At 36.3% G+C, this 13,984-nt stretch overlaps 1 protein-coding gene across 4 annotated transcripts in view; it reads left to right on the top strand.

Annotated features, from left to right (window-relative positions):
- Positions 1 to 13,984, top strand: part of ZFX (zinc finger protein X-linked) — a 55,498-nt gene that overhangs the window by 4,865 nt on the left and 36,649 nt on the right. The window contains exon 1 of one of the 4 annotated variants that reach the window (XM_019433545.2): positions 12,890 to 13,156. The exons of the other annotated variants lie outside the window; for them this stretch is intronic. The gene's annotated coding sequence lies outside the window, so the exon portion shown is untranslated. Of the gene's footprint in view, positions 1 to 12,889; positions 13,157 to 13,984 lie in introns of those variants that run through there. 4 annotated transcript variants of the gene reach the window in all.

Below are 13,984 nucleotides of genomic sequence, written 5' to 3'. Positions count from 1 at the left end.
TCAAGTATTAAAGCATCTAGTCCATGTGTCCCTTGACCACAAGGAGTATACATATTAAGGCACACCACATGAGCTGGGTAACCCCCGCTCCTTAACTGTTCGGTTAATATGGCCAGTCTATTCTTATTCCTGTCAGATTATTTTTCCAAACAACTTTTTTATAAAAATCCAGGTATCTTGTAACATTTATTAAAGTGTAAACACTTAAGGAAAACTAGCTGGGGAGTGGGTATACAGCCATTAGGATTTAAAAAAATATATTTAAAAATTTTAAATTGTGAAAAATTTCAGAACTACTGAAAAGCAAGTGTCACTCAGATTTAACAGATCTTAAAAATTTTATTACATATTTGCTTCATAACTTTTTTGTTTGTTTGAAGAAAGAAAATCTCACAGATCCGTTTAAAGAGTGTCCATCCCATTCCTGTCTTTTCTTTGCCAGAAGTAACGATTGTCCCGATATATATGTACCAAACCCAGTATCAGGTATAGCTTTTTGTGTTTTAACTTTACATAAATGGTATCATACTGTGTGTGTCATTTCATGGATTTTTTTTCACTTAACACCGTTTTTGAGGTTTATCCATTTTGTACGTGGATCTAGTTCAGCAGTTCTCAAAGTGTGCTGTAGGAATTCCCAGGGATCCTTGAGATTGTTCTGGCTGCGTTCTTGTGTGCACCGCACAAGTGCTGTACAGAGGCTGCACGACACATGATGTCATAATAGGTTGAACACAGAAGCAGTTATGGGAATCCAGCTGTTCTCTATTAAGCCTATTTTAAAGAGCTTTGCAGAAATGTAAAATAATGCTACTCTTCACTAATTTTTTGGTTTTGAAAAACAGCTATTTTTAAATGTTATGTTTATATACCGTTGGCTTGTTATTTTTTATGAATTCATAAATATTTTTTAAATTTCAGATTTAATCTCTAATGTAAATATCTATAGCTAGAACCCACATAAAGGAAACCTCTTTGGGGTCCTCATTTTTTAAGAGTGTAAAAAGGGTCCTGAGACCAAGAAGTTTGAAAGCTACCAGTCTGGTTCATATATTTCAATGTATAAATACACTGTGCTTTATTTATCTATTCTTACGGAGGGGCCTTTATGTCGTTTGTAGTTTTGTACAGTTTCAAACGTTGCTGCTGTGAGCATCCTTATACAGGGTTCTTCTCTCTGGAGATTATAGGTGTAGAATTGCTACATTCAAAAGTGTGCACTTGTCAACTTTACTGGGAATTGCCTAATCATCAAATTGTGTTCCATCTGACACTCCCACCAGCTGCGTGTGAGCCTGTATTTCTCCAGACTACTGCCAAAAGATTAGCCTTTGCAAGTTTTTCCAATCTGTTGAGTATAAATTGTGTCTCGTTGCTGTTTCCATTTTGCATTTCTTAGATTACTGTCGAGGCTGAGCTTTTTGCCCCCCGTATTTATCGGGCATTTGAATATTCTGTGACTTGCTTGTGCGTACCTTTGGTCCATTTTTCTATTGGATTGTTTCCTTTTTCTCATTGGTTGATGGATAGTCTTTTTCTACTTTGAATACTAATGATTTGTAATTATACATCCTGAAAACACCATTTCCTAGTCTGTGGCTTTTTTTTAGCTTGTTTGTGTAGGACTTCCTAAGGTGAAGGTAGTCTTCTCAGGTTTTTTTTCGTTTATGGCTTATGTTTTTTGTATCTGTAAGAAATTGTTCCCTTACCCTGAAGTCATACCCATGCTGTGCTTTTCAGATTTAGGTCATTAATTCTTCTGGAATTTTTTTTCTCTATTGTGTGATGTAGGAATCTAATTTTATCTTTTTAATATGGATTCGTTGAGCCTTTCTGTCCCCTGATTCGTAATGAAACTCCTGAGATTTATTGTAGTCTTATGTAGACACATCCGTTTTTCGTTTGTCTCTTCTGGTTTCATTGGTCTGTTTGACTCTACCACTCTGATTTAATAATGATAGCTTTATAACTAAATCTTTTTTTTTTTTTCTTTATAATAGGTTCTTTTTCTTCAGAAATTTTAAAGCTCTTTCCTTTGTTTATTTTTGGGTCCGTTTGTCAATGTCTGTGAAAAACTATTGGATTTTTGTAGTTCCATCAAATTTATAGAGTAAATGTATAGATACATATATGCTAAGTAGTGGAAATGGGATGATTTGAATCTGAGCATGGTCTGGTGATTTTCATAAAACTCTTGCACAACTTTTGATTTTTTTTTTTTGCTAGATACTACACAGTTCTTATTGTGAATAGGATTTTGTTACTAATTAATATTTTTATTTAGTTACTGCTAATGCATAGCGAACACTGCAGACTTAAATGTATTGATCATGTAACCTTGCTGATCTTCTCTCTTACTATGTTTTATAGATTATGAGATGCCCTTTTCCCCTCTACATTTTAAGCATTTCTGAAATCGAAATAGGTTTTTAGTAGATGTAGATCACCATATAAACACTCTTGTTCGAGCAGTCGTCCGATGCAGTTGTTATTGCCTACACGTGCACATACTTGGTCAGGACTCTTCATTTTGTCCCCACTTAAATGAGCGTGTACCCTGTGGTGTTATTTCATGCCAGACAGTACAACTGAAGGCAGAATAAATTGCGAAGTGGATGTCTGACTGGAAAGAATATCCTATAGATAATAATGGAGCATTTTAAGAAGTGCTGTATCACCAACGCTTTTTTTTTTTTTTAATTTTTTTTTTTTTCAACGTTTTTTATTTATTTTTGGGACAGAGAGAGACAGAGCATGAACGGGGGAGGGGCAGAGAGAGAGGGAGACACAGAATCGGAAACAGGCTCCAGGCTCCGAGCCATCAGCCCAGAGCCTGACGCGGGGCTCGAACTCACGGGCCGCGAGATCGTGACCTGGCTGAAGTCGGACGCTTAACCGACTGCGCCACCCAGGCGCCCCTCACCAACGCTTTTTTGACAGAGGGCATTGTTGAGAAAGACTGACTGGCTTTGAGTAGAAGAGCAATCCATGGTTGGACCCTGAATGTGAAGTTTTAGGAATACCCTACCAATTTCTTTTTGCTTCTACTTTTCTATGTATGTGCAGGATCTGATAAAATATGTCTAAGTCTAAAAGAATGGCCTCAATCTAAATTGAACATTCTAAATAACAAAGTACGGCATCAGTTTGTCAGGGTTTTTTGTTGTTTTTTTTTTGTATGTAAAACAAGGATGCAACTTCTTGTTGGTAGTATCTTTAGATTCACTGAAATGTGTGAGTAATGATAGTTTCTAATTCTTTTATATTTTCTAAGTAGTTGTATGTGAATAATGAAGGTTTTGTTTCTTCTTTTCCATGACTTTTCTGCCTCGTGTCTCTTTTTTTATTTTTCTTGGAACTGCATTGACTGATGCCTTTAGCACAGTGTTGAATGGAAGCATTGGTAGCAGGCATCCTTGTCTAGGTACTTTAATGGAGTGCTTCTAATATTTTATCATCAAATACCATACCGTATTGATTTGTTTTTGGACGGGCTAGTTATTATTTATTAGTTTATCTTCTTATCATTTCAGAGTTTTTGTCACGAACAGGAGTTGATTTTTTTAGTGCCTTTGCCGCATCTATCGGTGTGATAAATTGCATTAATGGATTTCCTATTTTAAACTGTCTTTGGATTCCCTGGATATTGGCATCCCTTTGTCATTGCCATGTATCTGTCTTTTTTGATGTAGTCTTTGTTTTGTTTTGATAACAAGGTTATGCTAACTTGATAAGATGAATTATTTTTTTGAAACAAGTTGTATTTAATAGAGATACTATGTTTCTTGAAAGTTAGAATTCATGTGTGAAACCTTTGTCTTTTCTGATTTGGTTTTTAATATAGTAATACTTTCATGGTGGTAAGTCACTTTGGCTTTTCTTTTTTTTGTTTATTTATACAAAATGAACAATATTCCAGAAAAATACACATTTTCCAATATATTGGTATAAAATATAGGCTTCTCTAATGACTTTAAAATATTAATTTCATTTATTTCTTTTCTTTCTGATCAGTACTACCAGTAACTTGATTGTATTATTAAGGCTTTCCAAATAGTTCTTTTATTGATCCTTGCTCTTCCTGCCAATATGATTAATATTTCTTTCACTCTATTTTATTTGCATTTATTCTGATATCTTAAATTTTTAAGTTGAAGATTTAGCTCATTAATATTTAATCTGTGCTCTTATATGCCTTTAAGACTATAAATTTCCCTCTGAACTATAACCAGATGCTGTGATTTTGACGTGAATTAATTTTTATTATTTAATTCTAAATATATTGTGATTTTCATAATTTTCTTATTGCCCACTGAATTTTTTAGAACTTTGTTTTCAAATTTATGGGATTCTTTTTTCCCCTGTTTTATCGTGGGACATTTCTGATTTTACTGCATTATAATTGGGGAGCATTGATCGATATGCAAAAATTAATTGTATTTGTCTATACTAACAATAAACAATTTGAAAATCAAATTTAAAAGCCAGTACCTATCACTCAGCTGTAAAAAAAGAGAATGAAATCTTGCCATTTGCAACGACATGGATGGAGCTAGAGAGTATTATGCTAAGTGAAATAAGTCCGTCAAAGACAGATACCATATGATCTAACTCATAAGTGGAATTTAAGAAACAAAACAAATAAGCAAAGGGGAAAGAGAGAAAGAGAGGCAAACCAAGAAACAGACTCTAAACTGTAGAGAACAAACTGATAGTTACCTGAGGGGATGGGTTAAATAGATGGGGATTAAGGAGTGCACTTGTGGTGAAGTAGCATGTGTTGTATGGAAGTGTTGAATCACTGTATCGTGCACCTGAAACTAACGCTGCACTGTATGTTAACTGGAATTTAAATAAAAACATACTGGGCTACCTGGGTGGCTCAGTCTGTTAAGCGTCTGACTCTTGGTTTCGGCTCAGGTTGTGATCTCACGGTTTGTGAGTTTGAGCCCCACGTTGGGCTCTGTGCCGTCAATCTCCTGGTTGGGATTCTCTGTCTTGCTGTATCTCTCTGCCTCTCCCCTGTTCGTGTTCTCTCTTTGTCTCAAAAGTAAATAAATAATACTATAAATAAAAACATACTAAGATCTTTAGTAAAATGCCTTACTAAGAACTTAATGAAGAATTAAAATAATGGGAAATAACAGAGTTTATGGATGAGAAGTGTCAATATTATATAAAGACATCAGTTATGATATATAGAGATTTGATGGAATTCCAATCAAAATACCAACAGGACTTTTTTTTTTTTTTTTCTTTTTGGATATACCAGTTCTCAAATTTATATGGAAATGTTAAGGGCCAGGGATAGCAAAGACAATCTTGAATAAAAAGTTGGAAGACTTACCCTACTATATATCGAAGTTTATCATAAAGTTATAGTGATTAAAACAGTGGGCACAAAGCTAGATTGATCAGTGGAATAGAATAGTCTGAAAGTAGACCTACATATATAAGGTCACTTGATTTACAACAGAAGTGTATTGGGATTTGGATTGAATGTAGAGGTTAATTAAGGGAAAATTGATACTATTGACTCATCATACTGAAAAGCAAGATTTTTTAAAAGTTTTTATTTAAATTCCGGTTGGTTAAATAATAGAATACAGTATTTCAGGTGTATAATACAGTAATTTTCCATACAAATCCATTCAACACCTAGTGCTTATCACAACAAGTGTGCTCCTTAATCCCCATCACCTATTTAACCCACCCCTCCACCCACCTTCCCTTTGGTAATCATTAGTTTGGTCGAATAGTTAAGAGTCTGTTTCTTGTTTGCCTCACCACCCCCCCATTTGTTTCATTTCTTAAATTCTTAAATATGAATGAAATCATATGGTATTTGTCTTTCTCTGACTTATTTTGCTCAGCATATACTCTCTAGCTCTGTTCATGTCATTGCGAATGTCAAGATTTCATTCTTTTTTATGACTTAGTAATATTCCCTTGTATATATATTCACCACATTTATTCATCAGTCAGTGGACACTTGAGCTGTTTGCATAATTTGGTTATTGTAGATAATGCTGCTGTAAACATGGGAATACATGTATCCCTTTGAATTAGTATTTTTGTATTCGGGTAAGTACTCACGAATGTGATTGCTGGATCATAGGGTAGTTCTGTTTTTAACTTTTTGAGGAACCTCCATACTGTTTTCCAGAGTGGCTATACCAGTTTGCATTCCCACCAACAGTGCAGAAGGGTTCCCCTTTCTCCACGTTGTCACCAGTACCTGTTGTTTCTTGTGTTATTGATTTTAGCCATTCTGACAGGTGTGAGGTGCTATCTCATTGTGGTGTTGATTTGTATTTTCCTGGTGATGAATGATGTTGAGCATCTTTTCATGGGTCTGTTGGCTATCTGTGGGTCATCTTTGGAAAAGTGTCTTCATGTCTTCTACTCATTTTTAAATTGGGTTATTTGTTTTTGGGTGTCGAGTTGTATAAGTTTTTTATATATTATGGATACTAATCCTTTATTAAGTATGTCACTTGCAGATATCTTCTCCCATTCCATGGGTTGCCTTTTAGCTTTGCTGATTGTTTCCTTTGCCGTGTAGAACTTTTTATTTTGATGAAGTCTCTACAGTTTAATTTTGCTTTTGTTTCTCTTGCCTCAGAAGATATATGTAGAAAGAAGTTGCTGTGGCCCATGTCAAAGAGGTACTACTGCCTGTGTTGTCCTTTAGGATTTTTGTGATTTCAGGTCTCACATTTAGGTCTTTTATCTATTTTGCATTTCTTTTTGGGTTTGGCGTAAGAAAGTGGTCCTGTTTCATTCTTCTGCATGTTGCTGTCCAGTTTTCTCAACACCATTTGTTGAAAAGACTATCTTTTTCCCATTGGATATCCTTTCCTGTTCTGTCAAAGATTAGCTGACAATGTAGTTGTAGATTTGAAGAGCAAGATTGGTTTCTTTATATATCTGTGTTTTTTAATTTATTTTTTATTTTATTTTGTTTTTTAAAATTTTTTAATGTCTATTTTTGAGAGAGAGAGACAGAGTGTGAGTGGGGAAGGAAAGGAGAGAGAGGGAGACACAGAATCTGAAGCAGGCTCCAGGCTCTGAGCTGTCAGCACAGAGCCCGACGCGGGGCTCGAACTCATAACCTGCGAGATCATGACCTGAGCCGAAGTCGGACACTTAACCGACTGAGCCACCCAGGCACCCCTATCTGTGTTTTTTTAAATGGAAACATCTTTATTTTTTTTGAGAGAGTGAGTGTGAGTGGGGGAGGGGCAGAGAGAGAGAGGGAGAGAATCCTAAGCAGGCTTCGCACTGTCAGTGCAGAGCCTGCTGTCGGGCTCGAAGCCATGAACCACAAGATCATGACCTGAGAGGAAACCAAGAGTCAGACGCTTAACAGACTGAGCCACCCAGGCGCCCCTATTTGTGTTTTTTAACCCCAGTTAGAGTTTTCAAGTATTTTTATCAATGGGATTTAAATGTGTTACGTAGGAAAGCTTTTGTCTTCAAGTATATTAATTTTGTACCAGCACAGTTTATGAAATCATACTGATAGTAATTTTTCAGTTGATTCTTTTGGATTTCCTAGATAGATCATGTATAAATAAGTCTAATTCTTTCAAATAATAATTATATTTTGCATTTTATTATCTTACCTAATCATATTGGTTATAAGTTCCCATATAATCTTAATAAGAGTGATAATGGGTATCCTTGTCTTAATTGACTTTAGAAGAAATACTTTTAGTGTTCTACCTTAGTTTTAATCCATGCCTTTTTGTATAAATTGATACATCATTCTCTTATCCAAAAACACATGTAACATGAACTAGTTTAAGATTTGCATATACTCCTTTGTGGTTTATAATTTATAAAATTGTTATAAGATTCACCCTTTAAAAATGTACAGTTGGGTGGTTTTTATTAAATTCAAAGGTGTGAAATCATCACCACTAATTTTAGGACGTTTTATCACCCCCAAAAGAAACCTTGTGTCCATTAGCAATCACTACCCCCACCCCCAACCCCTGACAGCCACTAATCTACTTTCCATTTTTATGTATTTGCCTATTCTTGACATTTATTATGTGTTTTTTTTGTGTTTGGCCTCTTTGACTTAGCATATTCTTTCCAGGGATCATCCATGTTGTAGCATGTATTTGTATTTCATTCCTATTGTATTTTTTAACTGTTAAAATGTTTTTCTATTCCAATTTGACTGAATAGCCTTAAATAAAAAAAATAGATGTTCTCAGAGTATGGGAAATGAAAAAGGGACAAAAAAAGGAGGCATCCTAACTCATTGTTTAAAATTATTTCTACCCTGTCGAAACCTGGAGAGAATACTACCAAAAACAAAATAACAACAACAGAAATGGATGTTGAATTTCAACTTTTTGGCATCTGTTGAGAAAATTAGGTTTTTCCTTTTTTAACTTGTTAATTCAGGCCATTATTTGGCTCTGTCTTTGAATTCTAGACTAACCATGCTTTGTCAAGGTGCATGTGCATGAGTGAGCGCATACATATTTTTTACAAGATGGATCACATTTACAAACACTTCACTTGGGATTCATAATTAATCAAATTTGTAGTTTGATTACATTATTTTTGTTAGGGGTTTTAAAAATGGTAAAATTTTGTAAAAGGAATCAAGAAAGCTTTTCTCCTCTGTCCTGGCATAGCTCAGATAGCTTTGGGGAAAACCTAGAGCTTTTTGAAAGGGTAAGAGACAACTCTCCTTTATTAAAAAATTCTTTGGGGGGGATGGTGCCTGGGTGGCTCAGTCGGTTAAGCGTCCGACTCTTGATCTCGGCCCAGGTCATGATCTCACAGTTCGTGGGTTTGAGCCCCACGTTGGGCTCTGCGCTGATGGTGCAGAGCCTGCTTGGGATCCTATCTCCTTCTCTCTGCCCCTTCCCTGCTTGTGCTCTTTCTCTGTCAAAATAAATAAATAAACTTAAAAAAAAAATTAAAAAATTTTTTTTTCCTAGGGGCACTTGGGTGGCTCAGTCGGTTAAACGTCTGACTTCAGCTCAGGTCACGATCTCACGGTTCGTGGGTTCAAGCCCCGCATTGCCTCTGTGTTGACAGCTCGGAGCCTGGAGCCTGCCTCATCTTCTGTGTCTCCCTCTCTCTGCCCCTTCCCTGCTCGTTCTCTGTCTCTCTCTGTCTCTCAAAAATAAATGTTAAAAAAAAAATTAAAGTTGTTTTCTCCTTAATTTCATGGTGATTGGGTTTTCCTTTATTAACGATAACATATTTCCCCTCAATATGGTAGCATGGAATTATAGAAGATTTTCTTAGAAAATTTTCATTTTCTTTGTTTTTCTTCTTTATCATTTCAAATGATATATGTTTGTGCTTTCAGTCCCCACTCCCTGCTTTAGATAATTATTTAGTAGTATTTTACTATCTCCCTGTACTCCTGGAAAGAGCCAGGTTTGGGTTCCTTTGGGTGGGGAGTATCAATTAGCTGGCTCCCTAACTTTGTTCCAGAGAATGATCATGGAATTAATGTTGCCGATACTTAACCTGGAGCTGATACTCAGTGGAGCATGTCATTCTTAGTCATATAAGAAGCGGGTGTTCCTGCAACACAGGGGTTTGTAAAAAAAAAATAAATGAGAAAAAAGTAGGTGTATTGCAAACCAGTGCCTGTGGTGTCTAGCCTGGTCTCTCTCTCTCTCTCTTTTTTTAATTATTAAAGGATTTAGTATGTTATGGGTGCAAAACATACTATTGATTGCATTGACAAAAGATCAGTATTCCCTGATTCTGCGACTGTCAATTTAAAAATTTTTTTTGTTATAGTTGTTGAAAAGCTTGGTGTTGTATTCTTGCCAGTGTTTAACATGTACTGTGAACATTTGTTAGTATCATTGCTGAGTTTACAGAACCTCACAGACCCAAGGTAATGTATTTAGGAAAAGCAATTAACAAGCATGTGATCATTCAGGTGAGGGAAAGAGTAGAGTCCATATTAGTCAAGTTGCTGTAATTTTAAAGAGTTTCATAGTTTATTAAAAATAGCTTAAAAACTGGGGCGCCTGGGTGGCGCAGTCGGTTAAGCGTCCGACTTCAGCCAGGTCACGATCTCGCGGCCCGTGAGTTCGAGCCCCGCGTCAGGCTCTGGGCTGATGGCTCGGAGCCTGGAGCCTGTTTCCGATTCTGTGTCTCCCTCTCTCTCTGCCCCTCCCCCGTTCATGCTCTGTCTCTCTCTGTCCCAAAAATAAATAAAAAACGTTGAAAAAAAAAAAAAAAAGCTTAAAAACTATGAAGCTGTAGGGGCACCTGGGTGGCTTAGTTGGTTAAACTTCTGACTCTTGGTTTCGGCCTAGGTCTTGATCTCACAGTTGGTGAGTTTGAATTTGAGCCCCACATTGGGCTGTGTGCTGACAGTGCAGAACCTGCTTGGGATCCCCCCCCCCCCCCCGCTTTCTCTCTTTCTTTTCTTTTCTTTCTTTCTCTTTCTTTTCTTTCTTTCTTTCTTTCTTTCTTTCTTTCTTTCTTTCTTTCTTTCTTTCTTTCTTTCTTTCTTTCTTTCTGCCTGTCCCTGGCTTGCGCACGTGCGTGCTCGCTCTCTCTCAAAAAATAAAACTATGAAGCGGTGATACGTGATTTATACAACTAGTTAATAGAAAACTAAGAAAAGCCCTTGTTAGCTTGAATGAAGTAAAATGAAAGTAAGACTGCTTTAATCCAAAAAAACCCAAATTCTAATGCATTATCAGAAAGATTTTTCTAACATAAGGAGACATTACTCATTAAGAAGGAGTTTGGTAAGAAAAGCACTTACTCAGTTAACAACTTTGGGAATGATCAGTTAGTTCAAAGTGGTATTAAATGCCCAGTTTGGGGGGAAATGTCAGGTGCAAGAAAAAGGAAAAGTGGAGGAAACAGTTTCTGATAATACAAGCCTTTCTTCATGAACTGCATTTGACAGAAATTAACCTTTAAAAAAAGTCCCCCCTACCGTTTTATTTAGTTTAACTATTCCATGTACAATATAGTTTAAATTAATTTCCACTTCATATCATGTCAGAAAACTGTCTTATCCTTTGATCACATCAAGTGTTTGACACATTCGACTCCAGTACACCTGCACCTAAAGGCAGAATACTTAATTCGAGGAAATATGTGAATTGAATTCCTGTTCAAAATCTCAGCAAAGGTTAATAAACTATTTTAAAAATGCTTTTCATGACAAAATCAAGAAGAGCGATCCAAAGAAAAGGGTTTTTATAAGTTATTTTTAAATTGAAGTATAATTGACAGTGTTATATTAGTTCTACTGTGTTACGTATATTGCAGTGTATTCAGTATATGTAGTATAATATATTCAGTGTATTAAAATACAGTGACTCAACATGTATATACCTTATGAAGTAATCACCAAGATAAATCTACCTACCATCTGTCACTGTACAAAGTTATTTAATATTATTGACTGAATTCCCTATGCTGGACGTTGTACCCCTCATGTCTTAACTTATTTTATAACTGAAAGCTTGTACCTTTTACTTCCCTTCCCCTATTTTGCCCATCCCCTTCCACCCCATACAGTAGATTGTTGTGTAATGAGCATGGGTTGATGAATTATTGAATGTGTTAAATGGCAGTGTTTATTTAAGGACACTGTACCGCTTTATGTACGGAAAACTAGTTAGAAGGTATATGCATTTCCTCACGTCAGGCTACAGTCTTACAGGCAAAGGCATTTAAAAACTAGTGTTTAGTGTGGATAGCACATCAATGCAACTAGGTTCAGAAAGTACTTTGGCAACTCTTAGTCTGAGCACGAATAAGGGCTTTGGAAAAATAAGGCGGTAAGAAGGCTTGTCATTTTAGGATCAAATTTTAATAGATGTTGAAAGTTCAAACTCTTAGACTTTAAACAAAACTGAAATTTATTGGCTCAAGATGATTCTATGGAAACAACTAGTCTGAAACAAAACCTTGGCATTGAAATTTTGAGCAAGTGTACAAAAGTTCCAAGTAGGACAGGACACGGAAGGCCTGGGCTCTGCAATTTACAACAGCATGCATTTTCTCCTCTTCTTGTCATAGAGGGTGGGCAAGGTTGTTTGAAAACAAAGTATTCTCTTCTTCAGGAATGGAATGTGAAATGAAGCTATTACATTAATATTGTTAATTATATACATCTCTTTCCTTAGTTTTTGAGTATTTGATCTGTCAGGGGTCGATAAGAGTTGTAATTTGTCACTACTGTTGATTTTTGTTTTCTGTCTCATAGTTTTTTGTTTTTATATATTTGCATGCTGTTTTATTTGATACAAATTCATAATGACTTTAAATTCAAGATAGAGTAGAGAACATACAATTTACTTTTTTTGCCCTTTCAAAATCACATTGAGGAAGAAATAGAAAAATAAATTCAGGGAAACAAAAGAACCTGATAGGTATGCTACTTGCAAACCAAAGTATGATAAATTTCTGGTTGAATAAAGCACTTGGGAATCAATTCATGGCAAAACCCTAGAGAGCTTAGTGGCCTTGTTCAGAAAGTTGGAAGGACCATCCAAAAATTATATTCTGCATTATCCCCAGTGGCAAAAGCAGGCATGTCCTAGGAGAAGGAGCAAGCCTTGGGCACAGCCAGATAATTAAAGGTATGAAAAGCTAAGTCATTTACCTATTAGTATAGATGTCTTCTAGTGTGGGTTTCCTCCTGAGAGAATGCCAGAAATTCAACTTTCTGATTTGCAAAGTCGTCCATAGGAAATTCCAAAGTAGGTCCTGTGGGGAAAAAGGAACAGTGCTTTAGGTAGCTTGTGGCTATCCTGAGGGATGGCGGACCTCCAGTACCTGGAAGATGGGATACTTGCCCACCGTTAAAAAAAGCCTGGCTGGTTGCATGGCTCCTTTGTCTTCCTTGGACTCCTTCTTCTAGACTCTAGACCTCTAAATGTGGTCATAATTTAGGTTCATTGCAAGCGAAGATTCTCACTTGAGCTGGGTAAATATAACCTAGCTATCAGAATGTAACTGATTTAGATCTTCATCTACAGATATGAATGGACAACCTAGAAGAATCATGCTTTTGAGGAAAATCAGCAGCCTGAAAGAGAGGCACCAAATCCAACTGACTGAATAATGAGACAGCAGAGGAGACAGTTTAATATAGAATACAGAATTAACTTTAAATCTTCAGAGACATTTGGTAAGATACTGTATCCACTAAAAGAGAAAAGATTGCTGTGAAAAAGTTTATTTTGATATTAAAATATGACCTTTTAGATAAAATTCAGTAGATAGAGTGAAAATCAAAGTAGTTAGCTTAGAAGAAAGAGTTGAGGGGTTCTGAGAATGTAGTACAAAGAATATATGAGAGGAAAATTAAGGTAACATGGAGGCTAGTTTTAGGAGTCCTTGCATCCTACAGTAGAAATTCTAATATGAATGAACAGAGAAAATGGAAGAAAGTATAGAAACAACAGAAGAAAATTCCTTGAGTTCAAGAAAAACTCGAGCCTTCCCCCCCCCCCCCCCCAAGTAATCTTTATGCCCAACATGGGGCTTGACCTCACAACCCTGAGATCAAGACTTGCATGCTCTTATGACTGAGCCAGCCAGACGCATCTTAGAAGGGTTCAAGTCTTTTGATTGGAAGGGCCTGTTGGGTTCTGGATATAAGACACCAGAGCTTGTTAGAGAGGTAGCAGTGAAAATAGAGGACTTGATGAATTTACGAGTGGCTAGCGTAGAGACAAATTTAAAGGTTGAGTTGGTAAGAGAAGTGAAATAGAATTCCACACGTGAAAATTAGGTATCCAGGGACATGTGGGTGGCTTAGTTGGTTAAGTGTCCATCTCTTGATTTTAGCTCAGGTCATGATCTTAGAGTTCAGTTCGAAAGATGGAGCCCTTTGTCTGGCTCTGAACTGACAGGAGCCGGCTTGGGATTCTTTGTCCCTCTGCCCCTCCCCCACTCACATGAACGAACTCTGTCAAAATCAATAAATATTAAAAAAAAAAAAAAAAGAAAATTA

This window comes from Panthera pardus, unplaced genomic scaffold (assembly GCF_024362965.1).
Source record: "Panthera pardus isolate Hobbes unplaced genomic scaffold, ASM2436296v1 HiC_scaffold_27, whole genome shotgun sequence".
Classification (NCBI taxonomy): Eukaryota; Metazoa; Chordata; class Mammalia; order Carnivora; family Felidae; genus Panthera; species Panthera pardus.
This window is presented reverse-complemented; position numbering and strand designations above follow the sequence as displayed.